This window comes from Antechinus flavipes, chromosome 3, assembly GCF_016432865.1.
Source record: "Antechinus flavipes isolate AdamAnt ecotype Samford, QLD, Australia chromosome 3, AdamAnt_v2, whole genome shotgun sequence".
NCBI lineage: Eukaryota > Metazoa > Chordata > Mammalia > Dasyuromorphia > Dasyuridae > Antechinus > Antechinus flavipes.
The window spans coordinates 418,459,863-418,480,722 of NC_067400.1; the positions used below are offsets into that span (position 1 = coordinate 418,459,863).

The 20,860-nt window shown below is 33.6% G+C and overlaps 1 protein-coding gene and 1 long non-coding RNA gene across 11 annotated transcripts in view; one reads left to right on the forward strand and one right to left on the reverse strand.

Moving 5' to 3' along the window:
* Window positions 1–4,909, forward strand: part of LOC127557797 (uncharacterized) — a 121,885-nt gene extending 116,976 nt beyond the window's left edge. Inside the window, exon 3 of the long non-coding RNA XR_007952629.1 lies at window positions 4,879–4,909. This is a non-coding gene — a long non-coding RNA (uncharacterized LOC127557797). The remainder of the gene's footprint in view (window positions 1–4,878) is intronic.
* Window positions 1–20,860, reverse strand: part of RAPGEF4 (Rap guanine nucleotide exchange factor 4) — a 329,401-nt gene that overhangs the window by 170,860 nt on the left and 137,681 nt on the right. The window lies entirely within an intron of this gene.

The following is a 20,860-nucleotide window of genomic DNA, read 5'->3' on the forward strand; positions in this document are numbered from 1 at the left end:
ATCTCTAAACTACATTTACCTTTTTATTCATATTTCCCCCCTCAGTGTAAGAAGGCAAAAATTAATATCAATCAAATACTGATCAAAACAAGCAAATTTTAATTTTGAAGTTATTACTAATCAGTTATGAAAATACTATGCTCATGTTTAATAGTACAAAACTATCAGTATTTATATTTTTAAGGAGAATTAAGTTTTTAAATTCTCAGATATTATCCTATTGAAAGTATTGGTGATAGTACAAGAACAGTTATAGACAAGGAGAAGCCAGTATAGTATTCATTCTTCTTTAGAGGTTTATGTTTTAATATTATTTTCTTTTTAAATTTTTGATTTTCTTAGCAAATTAGCAAAAAAAAAGTCTTGCTCTCTCCCTTCCATTGGGAAAAAGAAACTTTCTATCTGCCTTATTATTTCACTACTTCAAAATGTTTGTGATTTCATTAGTGTGCCTATTCCATTCCCTGGCACAGACTTGTAAGTCCTTCACTTTTAGAGGAAATAGATGATTTTATGAATTGTTGGGGTTAAGGGTAATCACTGTTGGCCAAATCTTTTGCAATGAGTCTTTTTGAGGGGCTGGTTGTCAGAGGTCAATCTTAGGGCCTAATAAGTACTTTACAAGTTTTTAAATTGTAGTAGAACATGCCAGAAATTGTGCTCTGCTGGATTAACCTTTAAGAACCAAAGGTTTTCCTCCATGAGGAGGTTAAAAAAAAAAAAAAAAGAAAGAAAGAAAACAACAACAACAATAAAACAGGTTTCCAGGGAAAACTAAATTCTCATTTAATCCAATTTTCTGCCTTAGGAAAGTATTGGGTTGAATTATTACCATTAAAGCACCCTCCCTGCCTTGAGTCTAAGACTAGAAGGAAAATTATATGTGTTCAAGGACAGGTTTCTCTTTTTGTTTGTTTTGTGGCAGTCAGGGAGGGAGGCTACTCAGGACTAATAATTAAGCCAATACAGGGACTCTCAGTAAAGAAACTAGCTCAAGCAGTTCAGACTGACAAGCAATTTACTTAGCAGAATGCCTAGGGTACTGAGAGATTAAGTGAAATATCTAGGGTGAGCCCTGAATTCTGTTCTTCTTCACAGAGTCCAGGTCTCTATCCAGTCAGCCAAACAGTCACTGTATTCATGTTTTTAGATCAAGTTAAATAGTGAAATGGATATTTTATGATGTATGGAATAATACTGTGTCCACAGAGCAGGTAGACCGTATATGTACTATTATCCCCTTTTTATACTTGGTGAAATTGAGGTAAAGAGAGGTAAGTGACTTGTCCAAAGTCATGCACCTAATAAGTGACAGCTACATGGCTCAAAACCCAAGTCCACAAATTCTTCTAACTTTACATTGAGTTCTCTTTCCAATAGAACATGCTGCTTTTAAAAAAATATATGAAGGATATACTATATCCCTACCCTAATAATTTCATAGAGACAGGATTTCTTAATTGAATGAGGAGTGTGAACATCCATAATGAATCATTAATCAAAGACTTTAGATTAAATGAGAAAGTTCTGGATCACTTTAGAAGTCCTTGAGATCCATTAGATGGATTTGAGTGATATTGCACAAGAAATATATTTGACTTAGTTGAGGAGATTTGGTCCCTCTGGATTTTCTGTAAATTAGCAAACCAAATGTCCTAGGACCTAGGCATTTGAGTGTTTGGCAACACTGAGTGTGAATCCAGTGACATTCCCACTGGGACATAAAGTCAATAACTGAAGAGAGAAAGTGTTGACAGGTTTGATATAAATTGAGAGGAAGAATTGGCAGCACAATAATGGGTGGTAAAAGGAGAAAGATATAGCAGGACTGAGCTATGGGAAAAGTTAAAGAGAGCTGAAGCCCCCAAAGGTATAATATCCTCTTCTAGGAGTAAGAGAAATTCCAAGAATAAGTCCATTCTTTCATTGAGAGACACTCTAATGAACTCTGCCTATAACATCACCCTAATGTTTCTGATAACCTGAACTTCATTTCAACCACAAAGAAGCTAGGATTTAGTCAGCAATAAATATAAATTTAAATTAAGGCACAGATTCAGACCTCTGCCCAAATGTTGGGAATTTTCCCTTACTAGGGTCTCAGAGACATTGTGATTGTATTTCTAACTTTCTGCTTAATATAAACTTCCTATAGCAGTGGAACCATGTGTATCTTATGGACAAAAAATGAGCTAATTATTTCATTTATATTGTGCTTGTCTTCTTCATTCTCCACAATGAAACCTGCATCCATTGATATTATATATATATATAGATTCCTTTGGCACAAAACTTTTCAAAAGTATTTACTATGTAAATCAAGCTACATCTCTATGCAGAACTATGGTGAAGAAAATAAGCACTTTCTAAAAAATATACCACTGGACTTAAGGATCAAGAATCAAGATCCTGGTTTTTGCTTTATTAAAGCAATATTTGTTATAGCCAAATAATTGCCGAAAAAAAATCATCAGCAAGCAGAACTGGTTTTTTTCTTATATAGCTAGGTAAAATGTCATGGCATATCTCTGCCTTGAAACTAGGTCACAGACTGGCAAATGAAAACTGCCATTAGAAAGCATTCTAAGGAAAGTTGGGACGCTCTGGCTGATCTCATTTGCCATGAGCATTCATGGAGGACTCAAATCACTAAAGCCAGAATTGCACCCAGGAACAAAAGGGTCATTAGTATCAACTACAAAGCAGGACTAACTTATTTCATAAATTCAATAACATTTTCCATTTTAAAAGTCCATGTTCAAAGAGCCACATGGCTTCATAGATACTGTGCACCCTGTCACTGTATTTGCATGAAATCTAGACACACATGTACTGCCTACAAACAGATACAAAATGCTAGATTGCCAAAAAAAAAAAAAAAAAAAATTAAGTCCAATAGCATATGTAGATTCTTCTATCTCCATAACATGCAGAGAGACTTCTACATTTTTTCTAGTACTTGATTTTTTCCAAACAAAAGGACTCCTCAAGCACACAAAACGCAATGGTGAACTGATGAACAACTCTGCATATATATAGAATTCACAAGTAATAAAGCATGCTTTCCAACAAGCACTGCTTTGTTTAGAAAAAATTAAGACTTTGCTTTTCACAATGTCCTCTGCCAAGCTCAATGTACTTCCTTAACTTAAAATTAGTCTTTCAGGTGCATATTCCTTCCAAAAGAAATCTATTCACCTTGTAATCACTCAGGTAACAACCCAGCATTGAATTTATTTTTGCATGTGTGCAAATGTATAAAGCAATGTAGTTCTTCCTTACTACAACCCAGATAATCATTATTTTCTGAATTTTCAGAAGTATTTTTTATTACATTAGTAGTTTTAAATAATTGTTTCCAAAGATTTGGAAGTAATATCATAAATATTAGGAGCAAGGAAATTAAACACAAAACATATATAAACCAAGCATTTCCTGATAATAAATAATAAAGAAATTTATTTTAAAACAATTCTTTGGTATAGGTATAATTTTACCATTTATTAAAGATGAAAGCAAATTTGCAGACCAATGAAATGGATGTGCTTATTTATTTTTAAATAAAAAATTAAATATTGGTGTAACATTTGATACATTTTACTGTTGCCAAATTTTCCATGACTCCCAACATTCAATTATATGACCCCACATGTGGTTGCAGCCCAGAGTTTAAAATCTGATCTAAATGATCTAAAGCTGACAAAGCTGATACAGGGAGCCATTCATGTCATGGTGGGCACAGAGTTGGTGATCCCCATTCTAGTGCTCTATTTTCTTTCTGTCCTTGTTTTCTCAAGGGAGAGATAAATTTCTTTCTTTTCCTTTCCCTCCTCCAATTCTTCATTCTCTTAAGCATTTCTTCACTTTTTTGCATGTTATTAGTGATGCATTTTCAAAAGAAACATATTTCTCTTAAGTAGGTGCTGGTGTTTTTCTCTAGTTTCTGTTTTGTGAGTCCTTAGAGCTAAAAATTAAAGGAGTACGCTCATAAGCCTTGGGACACAGAGAGAAGGTGACTCTCCCATTTCAAGCGTTGTGATTTCTATAGCTTGAGACAAAGCAAAGAGATTTTGATTCATGGCATGTTATTAAACTTACTCCAAACAGACATCAAAATGAATTTTAAATATTTTAGATATTTAATTTATTTTATCTGTCTAATGACAGATGAGCTGACAGCATGGTAGTGATGGAAGAGAAGACTAAGGAAGTAGAGTTGCACTTACTGCACTAAGTGCTCTTCTATTATATTCAGGAAAGGTTCAAGGAAACTCTGCCTCCAGGTAGAGTCTATGACTAGAGAAAAAGTCCTGCTCAAAGGGAAGAATTAGGTACAAAATAAGTTACCCTCAGGAGATGAGATTCACCAAGAGGGAGAAGCAGTTCTCAATTAAACAATATTATACAGAAATTTCTTATTATTAGATATGTATCCTAAGCACTTAGTACAGTGACCAATACAGAGCAAGCATATAATAAATACTTGGTGATTGATTGCTTATAATATATAAATAACAATTCAGTGTGCCACAGCTATTTGTACTGAAAATTATGGGCTGTTATGCTGAGAAAAACTCATCAAGACATCTCTTCTAGGAAACCCAAAAATACTTTGTTCACTGTGTAATTATATCCAGTCATATTGCCATAGAAATTTTCTAAATCAACTCAGAGTTAGTAGGTCTAAAGTTTCAGAGGGGGAGCTTATTAGCTCCAGAACAATTATAATCAGTTTGCATAAAATAGAGTCGTTTCTATAGTCTAATCTATAATGGTAGATTTTATAATATATTAAAATTCTCAAGGTCTATCAAAATGTTTTGTACAAAATACACAGTATTTGCTGAATTTAATTCAATTACATATTAAAATTTGCAGACAGACCAGAGAAGAAGAAGAAGAAGAAGAAGAAGAAGAAGAAGAAGAAGAAGAAGAAGAAGAAGAAGAAGAAGAAGAAGAAGAAGAAGAAGAAGAAGAAGAAGAAGAAGAAGAAGAAGAAGAGAAAAAGAGAGAGGGAGGGGGAGGGAGAAGGAGAAGGAGAGAGATAGAGGGAGGAAAAGGAGGAGAAGGAGAAGAAGGAGGAGAAGGAGACGAAGAAGGAGGAGAAGGAGAAGAAGAAGGAGAAGAAGAGAAAAAGAGAAGAAGGAGAAGAGGAAAAGAAGAAGGAGAAGAGAAAGAGAAGGAGGAGGAGGAAGAAAAGGAGGAGGAGGACGACAACAATGATGAATGTGATTATAATGATCGGGTAATAAGAGAATGTGTTAACAAAAAACAGTAACAGGAAAAAAATTTTTTAAAGAATCAGGTTATCCTTTAGGTGTGTTATTCAGCATGTACTAGAAGAAAAACAAGCCATTCTCCATCTGTGTGGTCATTAAATCTGTGTCATGTGGAACTCTATTCTATCTCTCCACTCTTTTCCCCTTAACCTTTTTCACTCCAGTCTCAAATTTCCAGTTGCTGTTGTTCAATTGTATCTGATTTTTCATGACTATTTAGGGTTTTCTTGAAAAAGATACTAGATTGATTTGCATTTCTTTCTCCATCTCATTTTACAGATGAGGAAACTGAAGTAAATAGGTTAAATGACTTTCTCAGGATCACACAACTAGTCAATGTTTGAGATAATCATCTGAACTCAGGACTTCCTAATTGGGGACCAGGTGCTCTAATCACTTTGCCACCTAACTGCACCAAGAAGGCTAAAACCTAACACTAGGGAAAAAAGACTTTTTATTAGTATAAAATATAGGTTTCAGATGCTGCCTCCAAGTTCCAAAGTTGTCCACTCTAAAGCAGCAGCCCTGTATCTAGCTTTTAAATATATATAATCAGTGAATTCACAAGAAAGAATGCACACAGTGAAAAATCAGATTCTCAAAGTTGAAAGGACCTTAAAAATCACCTAGTTTTTGACTCAGACTTTGACAAAAATCCATCTACAACACACTCAATAAGTGGTCATCTATCCTTTATTGGAAAGACTCCTTTCCTTACTGTTTCCTAGGGCAGCCCATTCCATTTTCAGATTGTTCTAATTGTTGGGAAGGTTTTCTTTCCATCAAGCCTAAATCTGACTCCCTGATTTCTTCCTAGTTTCTAGTTCTGTCCTTTGGATTTGTGAGAAATGGATGGGGATTTATTTGATTTCCACAGAGCTATGAAAATTAAATTGGAAAATGAAAGAACTCTTATGTGACTTATGTGGACTCTTATGTGATTAAACAATAGCAATAGATTTGTATATATGTGTATATACATTATATCATTTGTGCTCTAAAGGTTCTCTAAGATACTTTTAGGGGATCTCTGAGGTTAAAACAATTTCCATAACATTAAGATGTTTTAATATCTAATATGATAAATATCAATAAATAAATATCTAATATGACAAATATCAAATAGACTTTAGGAACAAAAACTATTTGGAAAAGGGTCTACAATAATCATTGAGAACATAAAGAGATACTAAAAACAAAAAGTTTGAGCACCACTACTATAAGGTAATAATTTTAAAAAAGAAAATGAAAATGAGCATGACCCATTTGAGATGAAGTAGGATTGGTAGTTGGGCTTTAAGTAATCACACATTTCCTTTCTAGCTCTTCACAAACCAATTCTTTAATAATTTGTTCTGGAATTTTGCCTCAAAGTTAAACTCACTGGCCCATAGTTAATAGATTCCAATTTCTTCCATTTTTAAAAATTGAGACATTAGGCCTTCTCCAATTCTAAGTCAACTTTTCCACTCTCCATGATCTTTCTTTTTTTAAATTAGATTTTTATAGATGTTTGATTTTACATCACCTAGGTTTCTTCTTGTATGTCTTCTCTCCTATAAACATCTCTTATAAGAAAAAAAGAAATAGAGGAATAAAAGAATCAAATCAATAAAACCAATGTATGTAAAATAGATGAAAATATATATAATCTTCCACTCACTTAAGGTAACTCTGCCCCCTTACCACTTTTGAAAAAGAGAAAAGGGTATTTCTTTTTTTTAAGCCAAACTTATTTTTTTATAATTTTGCAACATTCAAATTTAACTTTTTTGTGATTATTTTTCACTCACATTGATGTAGTTACTGTGCATATAATTTTCTTATGTCTGCTTACTTCATATTTTATCAGCTTAAATTTTCAAATATTTCTCCATTCTCATCATAGACATCATTTTATGACATAGTAATATGCCATATTAATAGATAGATAGAAAGAACATCTATTAAATGTTTACTATGTTTAGACACTGTGTTAAGTGCTGATATATCTAAATACCAAAATTTGTTTAGCCATTACCCTATTGATAGGTTTCTACTTTGTTTCCTACACATATTTTGGCATGTGTAGCCTTTATTTTTGTCAATTATTTCCTTGGGGCATATGCTTAGCAGTGGAATCCCTGGGTCAGAGGGTAAGCACATATTAGCCACTTAAATTTCCTAAATATTTTCTAGAATGGTTGTACTAATTCAGAGCTTCAACAAAACCACATTAGTATGTTTTTGTATCTTCCAAATATCATTGACAATGGTTGAACACCTTCCAAGAGTTATACCTTCCGGCTCTATTAGTATCTAGGATAGAATTTCTTTAGGTGTAGTAACTTTAATTTATCTGAGATAGCTAAGTGTTCTCTTTTGATCTGTTTTTTATCTTGGGTTTCTACTTCTTATTTACCATTTTTGTCTTATCTTTTGACTCTCTAAATCATTTTCTTTAGTAGGTAGAAGAGCAAAATAAGTTGTTATTGCTTTTTCTTTATTGACTCAAGCCATAATTCAAGTTATATTCCTTCATTTATCCTCTTCATTTTCCAAAATACCTTCTAAAATTTTTGTATTTTTGTCCTTATCATTTCTACCTAGTTTCAACTTATTCTGACACTATTATTATCTAATATTTTTTATTTCCATTATGCTATTTTGTTCAATATTATTGCACTCTCATTTCATTTATGTCTGACTCTTTATGACCTCATTTAGGGTTTTCTTGGCAAGACCTGGGTAGTTTACTTCTCCAGCCCATTTTACAAACTAGGAAACGTAGGCAAACAGGATTAAGTGACCTGCCTAAAGTAACACAACTAGTAAGTGTATGAGGCTGGATTTGAACTCCTGAAGATGAGTCTTCCTAATTCCAAGCATCTATCCACTGTATCACCTAGTTGCTCCTTTTGTTCAATGTAGGTTTAACTTCTGTAGACCAATGAACTCCTTGTATATCTGTATTAATTTCATTAAGAAAGTCCTCAATTTTCTTATCCATAGGGATTATTTCTGTTTGTATCTTCAGAATTTCATTCTTGAAAGCATTTCATTACTCTTCACTACCTTCCTCTGGAAAACATTCGGATATAACGTTCTGTTTGTTCTTTCTCTAAACCCTTTGACATCCAATTTCCTCAAATCTATATAGAATTCTGATTCAGCCTTCCTTTCCTCTGTCAAGAAACTCAAAACAGAGTAGTCACTTCCCTTGGCATTTTAGTCATATCTAATCAGCAAACAGTTCCTTCTTGTCTAAGATCAGATTCAGAACCAAAGCCCCTTTATCTCTTCCTCCGCCTTTTGAAGCATGAACATTTACAGAGATGATGCCCTCTTTTGTTCCCAACACAAACACAGGAGTATGCAAATCAGTGTAAAAGCCCAATATCTTTGGTAACATCCTTCTATGTTCTGTATTTTCTCAAATTGTCCAATATTTTTTCATGAGTTTAAGCTTCTGTTTCAAAACTAGAATGTCACATGTCAGAAAAGAAAAAAAAAAAAACAAACAACAAAAATCTGCCAGAATGCCTCACAACAGGACAGGGAATAAAGAGTATGGATTAAAAGTAGAATCCAGCTGTCATCTAGTGAAGAAAATATTAGCAACTCAAAAAAAGTTGAAAAATCTTAAAGCAAACTCTTTAGGGAAGCTCATAGAGCAGACGGCATCATGGCTCTTGGAATATGAGTTAATAGACCTGTATCCTCATCCCAGATCAGTCATAAATCACTTCTAACTGTAGGCCAGTTTTTTTCCATATTCTGGGCCTCAGTTTCCTAACCTATATGAGTTAGGGATCAGCTAACAAAATGATTTCCAAGATTCCGTCCAACTCCAAAATTCTATTTGGTTTAAAAATTAAACAAAAACAACAACAAAAACTGAAAGAATATTTGTTCCCATATCAGAAGCTATTGAAAAGTTTCCATAGAGAATATAAAAAAAATTCTTGGAAATTTTGCTGTTTATTGGAAGAAGCTTAACATAAATGCAACATCTATTAGCACAGGAAACATCAACATAGCAACAGCTCAGAATTGTGAGAATCATACAATTTTCATTGCACATTTCAAAGGCCATATTTTGTGTGTGCTATGCTTTCTATGTGCATGTATGACTTGTAAAAGGTTGATACACACTGGATTAAGCAGATGGCAGGGCACTGACACTATTATTTTGAGCTTCAAAGCTATACCCCCCTCAGAGCAAAGACATAGATTTCTTCTCAGCACCCACTTATCACAAAGTCAAAGATCAGCTTTCTCTCCTCATTAAATCTGTAGTGTTCCAGTCAGTTTCAAAACACACAGAAAACTAGGCTTCTATTCAGGTTAGAATGACTAGATATTTTTCAATAGTTTACCAGTCAAGTTCACATTTACTGTTTCCAAAATAAATGTTCTTCTATTACAAAATTACTCTTCCCCCCACTACTGCACAATAAAAAGACCAAAGTAGGGGAACCAGAATTAGGGGGAAAAGCAGATTTTTGTGAAGTTTTGGCACCTATTTTTTCCATTGTAAATCTTATATCAAGAAGGTAAAGGTAGAATCTTTAAGAGGAACCTTCAAAGTCCTAACTATCTTGAAGTCTTTTATAAATAGAACACATACTTATCTGTTCATAATGGTTCAATTATAATCTTGTAGGAATCTCTTTACCAACTCTAATTTTCTTTCTTTGGGCTCACCAGGCAATTTCCAATACTATGATTCTGTCAGTCCTGCAATTGCATTCACATAGAGTCATGCCCCAACGTGGAAAAACAAGACAATTTCTTAAACTTTTCAAATGAGTATTCAATATAGGAAAGGTTTTAAATTTTAAAATTTCCTGTTGGTTTTAAGGGTTTGAACATTCAAAGCACTTCTCCCCTTCTACACAACCCTTATGCTGCGTGTTGTCCTGACTTTTTTTCTTTTCAAAGTTACTCTTAATGTCCATTTTAAGCTGATTTCATCTATATATAGATAGATAGATAGATAGATAGATAGATAGATAGATAGATAGATAGAATGGAGAATGTAATAGTCCTGGTTAGGGATAGTCCTGGTTCTCTATCTGGCCTTAGATTCTGGTAACAAGATCAGCCCTTGAGGTAAGAAGCAAAAAGCTTTGAATTTGGAATCCACTACTTAATGTCTTTATGAGTTTGGATAAATCACTTTCCCTTTCTAGGATTCAGTTTCCTGGTTTCTAATAATAATAAAAAATGGGGTAGATTAAATTATCTTTAAAATCTATTCCTACTCTAAAATGCTATATTCTTTAATTAAATGGTTCCAAATTTGTTAGTGTTTCTTATACCAATGAAAACTAACTTTCCTCTTTTTCACTGAGTAGATACCTGATCCACCCAACTGCAAGATCTCTTGATTTTATCAGGATTGTGCTAACATTATCAGCTTTCCTCTTCCCACTATTCACTCGCACGTGCAGCTTCCATTGACTGAATCCCATCTGCTTCTGATACTACCCCAGCACAGTAACTGTGAATGAATTTGGTCCTTTGTTTCTTGCAATCAGTCTCACTTTTCCAACATGAAGCTTTCAGTTTAATACTAACCCAGAGATAAGCAGATGTCACAGCAGTAAGACAGGAGAAAAAGGACATGGAAGCAAAATATATAGCTGTCATGTAAAGAAAATGTTGAGGGAGAGAGAGGAGGAGAGAGAAACAGAAAGACAGAGAGGGAGGCAGACAGACAGAGAGAAAGAGAGAGAGAAGAAAGACACACAAGGACATTCATACAAATATTTACATATTAGTACATACTAGTTGAGACCTTGAAACCAGGCACAAAGATAGAGAATTTAATGTTGAATAAATCATTGTAGAAAATGTTATCTGTTACTATCAGGGAAGTAATAAGTGTTCTCTGCCATTTACCCATTATTAAATTTAATAAAGAAACAAAATATAAGATGACAGAATTGGCTTGAAACAATGACTTTTTGCTGGATTAAAGCATTCATTTTCTGATGATCTCCTTTATGTAAGTAAATACAAACTTACTGAAGGCATGAGTTGTTTCAAAAATATATCTTTGTATCTTCAGTCTGTAACCCAGTATCTGGCACATAGTAAAAGAAATATTTGTTTAAAATGATTACAAAACACAGTAAAAGTGATCAACATAAACAGTAAAAAATATACATGGGATGTTGTAAACCACCCTCTCCTTAAAAAAAAAAAAAAGCCATTTTACATTACATAATGTCATGCAGAAATCTCTAGTTAATTTTGGTTTCTAGAAGTCTTTTTACAATCCAAAATAGATGTCATTATGGAAAGTAAACAAGTTCAAATAATTAATTTTTAAAAATTAAGCATTTATTATGCGCAAGAGTCCATGCTTAATACTGATGAAACGAAATTTATAATTTAATAATAAGGGAAAGCAGATACACCAATAACTCTAACACAAAAGAGTAAAAAAGAAGAGCAAAATAAATACACAAGTAATGTATTATGAGAAATATGGAGCAGGAGAGTGAATGAGAGAACAATACTTGTGTTAGTATGTGAAGGGAGACACTATTTTTTCTTCTTCTAAAAAAATTATGATAATTTCTAGGAGCATTTGCCAAAACACGCAGGTATTATATTGGCATTAATTGCCTTCAACTTATTTCCACATATTTTCTCAATGATTTGCTTATTTATTACAATAAAATATCAGAATAGTAGTATAGGAGGTCAACAAATGTGAAACATAGCCCTGCTAATTTTTTATTTGCTAACCTAGAGAGCTGGACTAGTCACAAAAGAGGAAGCATATTAAGAGTAGATTTGGAATACTAGGCCTTATTATTATGTAAATAATGGTGTTAATAATAATAATAAGGGATGTAGAGCAATAAGCTTACAAATGACTAATCTGGACTGGGTGGCTAAAAATACCTTCGATAAAGGAAGTGGACTGGAAGATAATTGAAAGTTATGTTACTAAATTAGAAGAAATGGCCCATCAAAAAATAGTAAATCTGGTAGCAATGCCCTGTGGAAAAACTGTAGCTAGAAAGGAGTAACAAAGATCTAGGGTCAGGGAATTATAAATTGAATAGAAATCAACAATGTTAATCTGTTTTTTTTTTTCCTTTTTCCCCCACTTCTAATTCACTCTCATAATAATGAGCATGATACTCTCCTATTTGGGAGTCATTTTTCCATTTTGCTTGCTATTGATCAAGCATTCTTTACTATGTGATCTTTAGGCAATCTCTCTGCATTCAATAAGAGTGAAAATGGTAGAAAACAAAAATAGTAATAAAAGAGATAAATTAAGTCCTATGAGAAAAGATAGAAAGAAAGATAGAAAAGAGAAAACTGAGGATTATATATTGATTTTCAAATGAATGACAAGTAACCATAATGTAGACAATAACTAGTTTATGCCCAAAGTCTTGTTCTAGCACTCACACTGAGATTGAATTATATGACCTCACACAAGTAATTTTGCTTCTCTAACATTCTGTTATCCTTTATTTCATCCTTCTTACTGGGAACAATACCTACCATCTATCTCACAAAATTATCATTAACCACTCTTTAAAGAAAGACTATATGATGAAAAAATCTAGGAATGAAATAACCCCTAAGACTCTCCTGTGGTTGCCTTAATAATGCATTTTTGGCTGATCTTTGAAGTTCTTCAATAGTTCTAGAAAACAGTTTAGAATTATATTAAGAAAGGGACTAAGTACCAATTTATTTTTATATCAATATGTTTGTATATGCATTACTATATATTACTACATATAATACTATATATTAGAACATATTACTGTTATATATTGATACACACACATATGGAGAGAGAAAGAGAGAGAAGGGTGAGGGAGAGGGAGAGAGAAAGAGGGGAAGGGAAGGAAGGAGGAAAAGAGGGAGAAAGGGAAGAGAGAGGAGGGGAGGGAAGAAAAGGGAAACAGACAGACAGCAGAAACAGAGAGCACTAGTGTAGTGGAAAGAACTAGAAATAGTCAATGTCCATCAATAGGAGAATGACTAAGTTATGTTAAATGAATTTAATGGAATATTACTCAACTTTAAGAAAAAATAACTGTGATGAAGATAAATAATGATGAGAAGACAAATGAGCTGATGAAATTGAAATAGAACTATACAAAAACAATAAATACAATAAGTGGAACAATTTAAATGGGGAAAAACAAATTTGTACGTGGATTATTTTTGTTGGTGTCATAAAGCATCCTGACCAGTGATTTCACTGGCAGAGGAAACTCCAAGTGAAAAAGAAAATTCCCTTGACCACAATAAACTAAAATGAATGCTTGACCAATACATATTGGCAACTCTTCAACAACTTTTAAAAGTTTTAGAACATTACTGGGAAAACCAAAAGTTTGAATGACTTATCCAGGATCAAACAATTAGTTACACTGAATTTCACTCAGACTATATTATAGAAAATATTTTAAAATGATTCATCTATTTTGCTTTTAATATCACTTATCTTTTCCAGTATATATCCTTCCTCAGTCCTATTGCCAGAGAGCCAACTCATATAACATAAAATGGGGAAGGGAGGAGTTAAGCAAAACTAATTTATTATCCAAGTTCAGTGACATATTCATTATTCCATAGCCACCTATTCAAAGAAGGGAGAGGGATGCACACTCATATTTCTTTTAGAGGCAGGGGACTAACTTTGGCCATTATAATTTCACAGCATTCATTTTAGTTTATTGTGGTCAAGGGAATTTTCTTTTTCACTTGGAGTTTCCTCTGCCAGTGAAATCACTGGTCAGGATGCTTTATGACACCAACAAAAATAATCCATGTATAAATTTATTTTTCAAAAAGGACAAAATGCAACAAATTGCAAAATGGTACTTAATTTCCCCCAGGAGATGAAAAGACACTAGATGCCTTTATCTTAATCTTTTGCCAAGTTTCCTTCCATGTAAATCATCTATTTATCCTCTATTTATCCGTTTCTCAAATGACCCTGAAGATTTTCTTTAGACAAAATTCTGGCTCTTACATTGTAACTTTGACTACCAAAATGACTTTTAAATTTTATTATATATAGGTCTCTTTCTTATCTCCAATATTACCCTCTCTCTACCTTATACACAAACCCAACACCTTTTTAAAAAATCTGTTGTTTTCTGTTAAAGAAGGCTTGCTAAATGGATGGCTTTTTGTCCTATAGTTGTTAGTTCTAGTGGCATATGAGCTTGGCATGTGAGGCCTGCAATTGCGAAAAGAATGATGCACACCCTGTGGTTTCTTATTGCTGCAATAAAAGACCCAGTGCAACAACATTCCCACAAACTCGTGGATAGAATCATGAATATACAGTCTGCTATAACACAATCTTATGGTCTCTGGTTTCCCCCACACCAACTCCATTCCCCTTACTGACTGCTAATACAGAGAAGGTTGAAGACAGATCTAATACCTTGAGCTAATAAATTGCTATTTCAAAAAAAAAAGAGAATTCATTTACATCATCTACTATAGAAGACAGTAGATTTTGAAAGCAGTCCTTGATCTAAATGTCAACTATGATACAGGTTTATTAAATATCTATCTGTGATCAATTGACTGCTTTTGTTGGAAACCAAATCTAACCAAAATGAAAATTAAATATGACCAAATATAAAAGAATTAATAGTATAAGACATATAATATACTTTATGTAGAAAGATATAAAAAGGTAAGAACAGGCTAGCTGTAAAACAAATTTTTAAAAACCTATATGCTTTAGGGATGAAATACTAGATTACTGAGAAGTCAGATGACTTCTTAGAGATGAGACACTATCTGTTTGGAAACAAGCCTAAGTCAAGTGGCTTGATCAATTAGATCAAATATTGCCCATGTTTCTAGCAATAGGATATAATTTAGCTTATCTATGATCAAAGTTTCTTTGAAAAGAAATAATATCATTATACTAATATTAGTAATGTACATAAAAATAATATGAGCAAATAGGCAGCATAGAACAGATTTCATTTCTCATCTAAAATATCAAAAAGACATTAAAAGTTTATTAAGTAATTATAAGTAGGATGACTTCAAAAAAACCTGGACTTAGATAAATTGATGCAAAGTTCAGTGAACAAAACCAGGAGAACATTATACACAGGAAAAGCAACATTGTACAATGAAAAACTATGAATGACAACTATTTTTAGCAAGACAATCCCAAAGAACTAATGATGAAGCACGCTATACACCTTCAAAGAAAGAACTGATCTTGTTTGAACATAGACTGAAGAATGCTAATTTTAACTTTCATTCTTTTTCTTTTATTTGAGTCTTTTTGTAAAAAATGACTAACAAGGAAGTATTTTACCCAATTGTATATGTATAATCTACATTTGATTGTTCACCATCTTGGGGAAGAAGTAAGCAATCAGAAATTGGAATTCAAAACTTAAAAACACCCTTAAAATTGCTTTAACATATAGATAGAGAAAAATCATCACACACATATGTGTGTATGTATACATATACATGATATATATATATATCAAGGAAAAAACAAAACAACTTCCCCAGTTTCTTCATCCACAAAATGGGAATAATAATTCTTGGAAAAGAGAGATAGCTTAACTGTGACAGATGAAAATTTAACTTTGGAGTCAAGGACACCTAGATTCAAGTCATACCTCAGATACGTATAAACAGAATAATTCTGGGCAAGTCACTTAGCCTTTGGTGTCCCCAGGAAATGCTTGAAGATCATATGTCATAGAATCAGCAACTAATCTGCAGGGGTAGGGTGATTTTGCACATTGAAAGGTACCCCAGACCAAAGTAAGCAACTAGAAAATCCTTTGAAAGGCATAACATTTTCTCCTCCTCTATAACATCCTAACAAAATTGTAGTTCTTACTGTCATTTTCCATCACCTGGAGCAAAAAAAAAAAAAAAAAGAGTTGAATGTCCCTTTATATGGTAAAGTTTCTGATCAAATATCAATGGGAAAGTTAGCCAATTTCCTAGATACATATTATGTAGTACAGCAGATTTGACTGTTATCTGATGTTTTCTGAAGGGATAGTGCTTATATGAGCTCCTGAACTATGAATCTTCAATTCTGTTTTGCTATTGAATTAATGAGCATGGATATTAAAAGAATTTTAGGCCTATTATGGCAAGTATATGGACTAAGAGCCCACCTAAGGCCCACTCAAGTTCATACAATATATTATTTTAGTGGTAGGAGAAAAGGAGTGAATCAATAGGTGATATATCCATGTCATGATACATGCATAAATATTTAAAGTGTGTCCTTCAGATAACTGTCGTCCTTATAATTCAGTAAATTGTACATGAGGAAAAGGTTTATTTCCAATACCAATTAAAGGATTTTAAAAATAATATTAAAGTGTTGCATACATTTCATCCAATTATGGTTCTAGATCAGTAAGGAAAAAGAGAAGAAAGCAAACAAAACAAAACAAAACAAAATCATAGGAATTCAATTTCAGGACTTCAGCTCTACTAGTATAGCAAACAATGTACAAAATGTACATTAAGTACATTAAGTACAAAATTACTTAATGCCATTCAAGCTTCCTAAATAAATTATGATCACTATCAGTGAAAAATTAAGGCTTCAGCAGTTGGAATGTGCTTTATATGCCTGTGTTCAATTTTGGTGATAGTTTCTTTTGGGGGGTGGAGGTAAAGGAAGGGTCTGTCTTTTGATTTTATCAAAAAGTCTTTCTAAGATAGCCCTTTAACAACTAGGCCATACTGCTTTTCTTTAAAAAAATTGATTTATACTTTTTATTTAATTGGTATGGAGAAATTCATGTGAGTAAACTTCTATCATCTACTCTAAAGTTTGTCTTAGAAAGTTGTCATTGGGAGATTAAAAAACTTGCCCAGAATTACATACTATGTATTATAGATAAGGCTTGAAATCAGTATTTCTCTACATCTGAAGAGGACCCTGTATTCATTACATCAGACTTCTTTCTCTTTCCCAATTAAAAATTAAGTACATTAAATAGTACTACTAATATTAATAAACTGAAGCCAAAAAATGTCAGTTGATGTATAAGTTAAAAAAAAAGATGCTATAATTAATAAGTGTGAGTACATGCTTGAAAATTTAGCTTTTAATATAAGAAAAAAAATTTCTGAATTTCTAGATTTCTTAGTGGGAAGTAGGGGGACAACAAATAACAGAGAGTTTATGTGGAGAGAAACCCAGGAGTCCTAGCAAACTCCTTATGACCTGGCTTCTTCATTGTTCAAAGGAGAAAGGTAGACTCCACAAATATAGAAGAAGAAAAAAAGGATATGACAAAAAATGGCCAACTCAAGAACAATGATTTATAAACACTTTTTTGTTTTTATTTTTTAAAAAAATCTACCTCCCTGCTGTAAATGGAGAACAAAAGTGGCAGTTATCAAAATTACAGCCCAAGGTCATTGTGAGATTAAGGTTTTGTATTACAAGGTAAAATATTTCAAACAGTTTTCATTATTTCCAACTTGGAGACTCTACCATAAAAAGCATTCTCACAGTGAGGAAACTCTTCATTTATTTTAACCACTCACTGTTCACTCCAAGTTCCTGGTGTGGCCATTGAAAGATATACTGAGAATTAAACATTGTGATCATAGGACACTGTGGTAGCAAAAATGCTGTGAGGCTGTTAGTTATCAGAAGAAGCCTAATCGATGAAGACAAAAATTGGTCTTGCTTTACAACTCTTGTCTCCACTCTATGGGTCCAATTATTTCACTTACTATATTATTTTGCTCTCCATCAGTACAAAAAGAAACTGAGTATGTGACTTATAAGTTAAGGACTCAACACTCTGACATGCTTAGAATTCATATTCAATATCTCACTTAATAAAAGTCTCCAAATGGTAAGACTATATCAAGAAATTTCTTGAGTTAACATCAGGAGGAAAGCATCCTTGGAAAGGTATATGGCTTGGAGTTAGTCTGCAGACATGGTGTTAGTCCAAGGAAATGACCAATATTTTGTAATCAAGAGAGGACAGTTGTTTGAATGGTTTCTGGGGCTTGGATGCCACTCTAAATGGCCAAGGCTTGGGCTAATCCATGACCCACATTTTGAAAGACGAATTTGGAGATGGGTCATTCTCCAAAAGCTTTGTTCAGAACTCCCTCTGGCAAAGATGTTACCTCAAGCGCCCATTGTTTCATCCCCAAGAATTCCTTCCAAACAAATCCTCTTACCTAGATCCAAAACTCTAGAGAGAAAGAGAGAATAGAACTTTTTCAAAGCATTTGCTTAGCTGTATTCTTGTCACTGTCAGGCACATCATTATTTTCCTTGGTTTACTCAAGTGTTTACTCAACTAGCTCTAATTCCCTTTCTTGCAGCTCACCAAACAGATAAGGCAGGGGCTTGATATATAGCTGATGGGACTGTGGCTTGACTTCTGGGGGATGAGCCAGTGGATGGCAGGGGTGGTATCTTTGCCAAAGGAAGTTCTAATTTTTCTCTTCTTGCATTAAATATGCCATTTGGAGAATGACCCATCTCTAAGTTCTAGTTCCCATCTCTAAACATGTGGGTCATTCTCACCATATGCTTAGCCATCTGCTTCTGTCCACCCACTCTAATCTAAGGGACTAAATGGCTGAAGATAACAAAAATCATCTGAGCAAGGATACCTGATGAATATTAGTAAGTTCTGAAAAACAAGGGGAATTGCACATCATGATGAGAACAACTTTGTTGTTATATATCATGTTGCAAATTTAAATTACAATCACAGTTAAATCCTAGGCAGCTAAGTGGCACCAAGGGGGACAGAACTCTGGACCTAGCATCAAAAAGAGCAGAGTTTAAAATCCAAACCCAGATATTTACTAGTTATGCAACTCAGCAAATCACAACCTCCGATTGCCTCATTCTCCTCAAATACAAAATGGGGATAATAAAAATACCTATCTCTTATCTTTTTGTAAGGATATATTTGTAAAGCACTTAGCAGAGTACCTAATATTTAGGAGTTATGTGTGTGTGTGTGTGTATGTGTATTCCCTCTCCCATCCTAATTATAAGATGAAGATTATTAAGAATACCTACCTCCCAAGGTTATTGTTCAGGGAACACATAAAATGTTTTATAAGTTTCAAAGCAGTCTATAAATACTAGCCATTGTAATTATCATCATCAACATCATCATCATTGTATCTTTTGTTCAAGTAAAAGGAGTAGTTTTGTTTGCTTTTTTTGTTGTTGTTCATGATCAGTTAGTGGCAAGCATGCAGTGAATTAACATTCTCCAGTTTTTCACTTACTTTAAAAAGCAACTTATCAGATCATGAAGGGACAACCAAATTATATCCCAACCTGGCATCAGCTTTTTCCTTTAATTGCCTAAAATGCACATTGAAATCCCAAACTATCCATAAGTCTTGACTAAACAAACAAGGGTGAATGTTGTTTTCTTTTTTAAAGTTTACTATCATTATTTAACAAATGCTGCCTTGTATCTTTTGGGGGAATCTAGAAAAAAAAGGGTGAGATTCCATCAACTTCACTGTTAAAATAACATCACTTGATGTTAACAACATGTTTAAATGATGAAAATAAAGAAGCCTAGTTTCACATAGAATAACTATTTACTGTTACATAGGATATAAGGATTTAGTATTTATAGCTCTAGCACACACGGGCGCATGCGCGCGCACACACACACACACACACACACACACACACACACCCACACACTGTCCTTTTCAAAGTTCAAGCATCTTCAGACCAAGAGTGGTAAAATCTCAGTTTTCCTTCACCAGAGGTCTCATAAGGATTTGTAGCTTTCAGTTTTAGAGTCTAGATAAAAAAGAAGGTTATAAGGAAAGAAGTTTTCTATCCTTATAAATAAATAAATAAATAGATAAACACTTGTGTGTGTGTGTGTATGTGTGTAGCTTAGAAACAAACTTTTCTAAAATAAAGATCAAATTAAAACCCAAGGCATTGAAATATTAAACTGTATTCTGGGAGGGAAAAGCAGCAAACTGATTTGAGATAATGAAAAGTATTTATGGGTCAAAGAACAACAGAAAAACCAGCCTACTGCTTCAAGTGTTTGACCCTTTTATCCCCGAAATTGCCTTTGGGGATGGGGTCCAGGGTACTTAGGTCTCAGTTTGATCTTCCAAATTTATGGCTTCTAAAATTATCCTCTAAAAGCATCTTTTAAAAGTTCTATATTTTCCATTCAATTACCATATATACTCGAGTATAAGCCGTGTTTTTCTGCCCAATTTTTGGGCAGAAAATCCCCTCCTCGGCTTATATTCGAGTCACTAGATAAAACATGTGTAAATATCCCTTTGAATGCCCCCTGCTGTGTAGTATACAGCACGAGTGCCGACTGTGATACTACAGGGCCGGCCGTTGCTATGGTGATGAGGCTGTTCCTGTAGTATCACAGTCGGTAACCAGACTGTATACTAATGCTGGCAACCGCCCTACATACGTATACCGGCACCCGCTCTCCTCCTCTGCGGACACCGGTGCGCTACCTAAACCTACTGATATAATAAGTTTTCCCAGATTTTTGGGTTAAAATTAGGGGCCTTGGCTTATATTCGGGTCG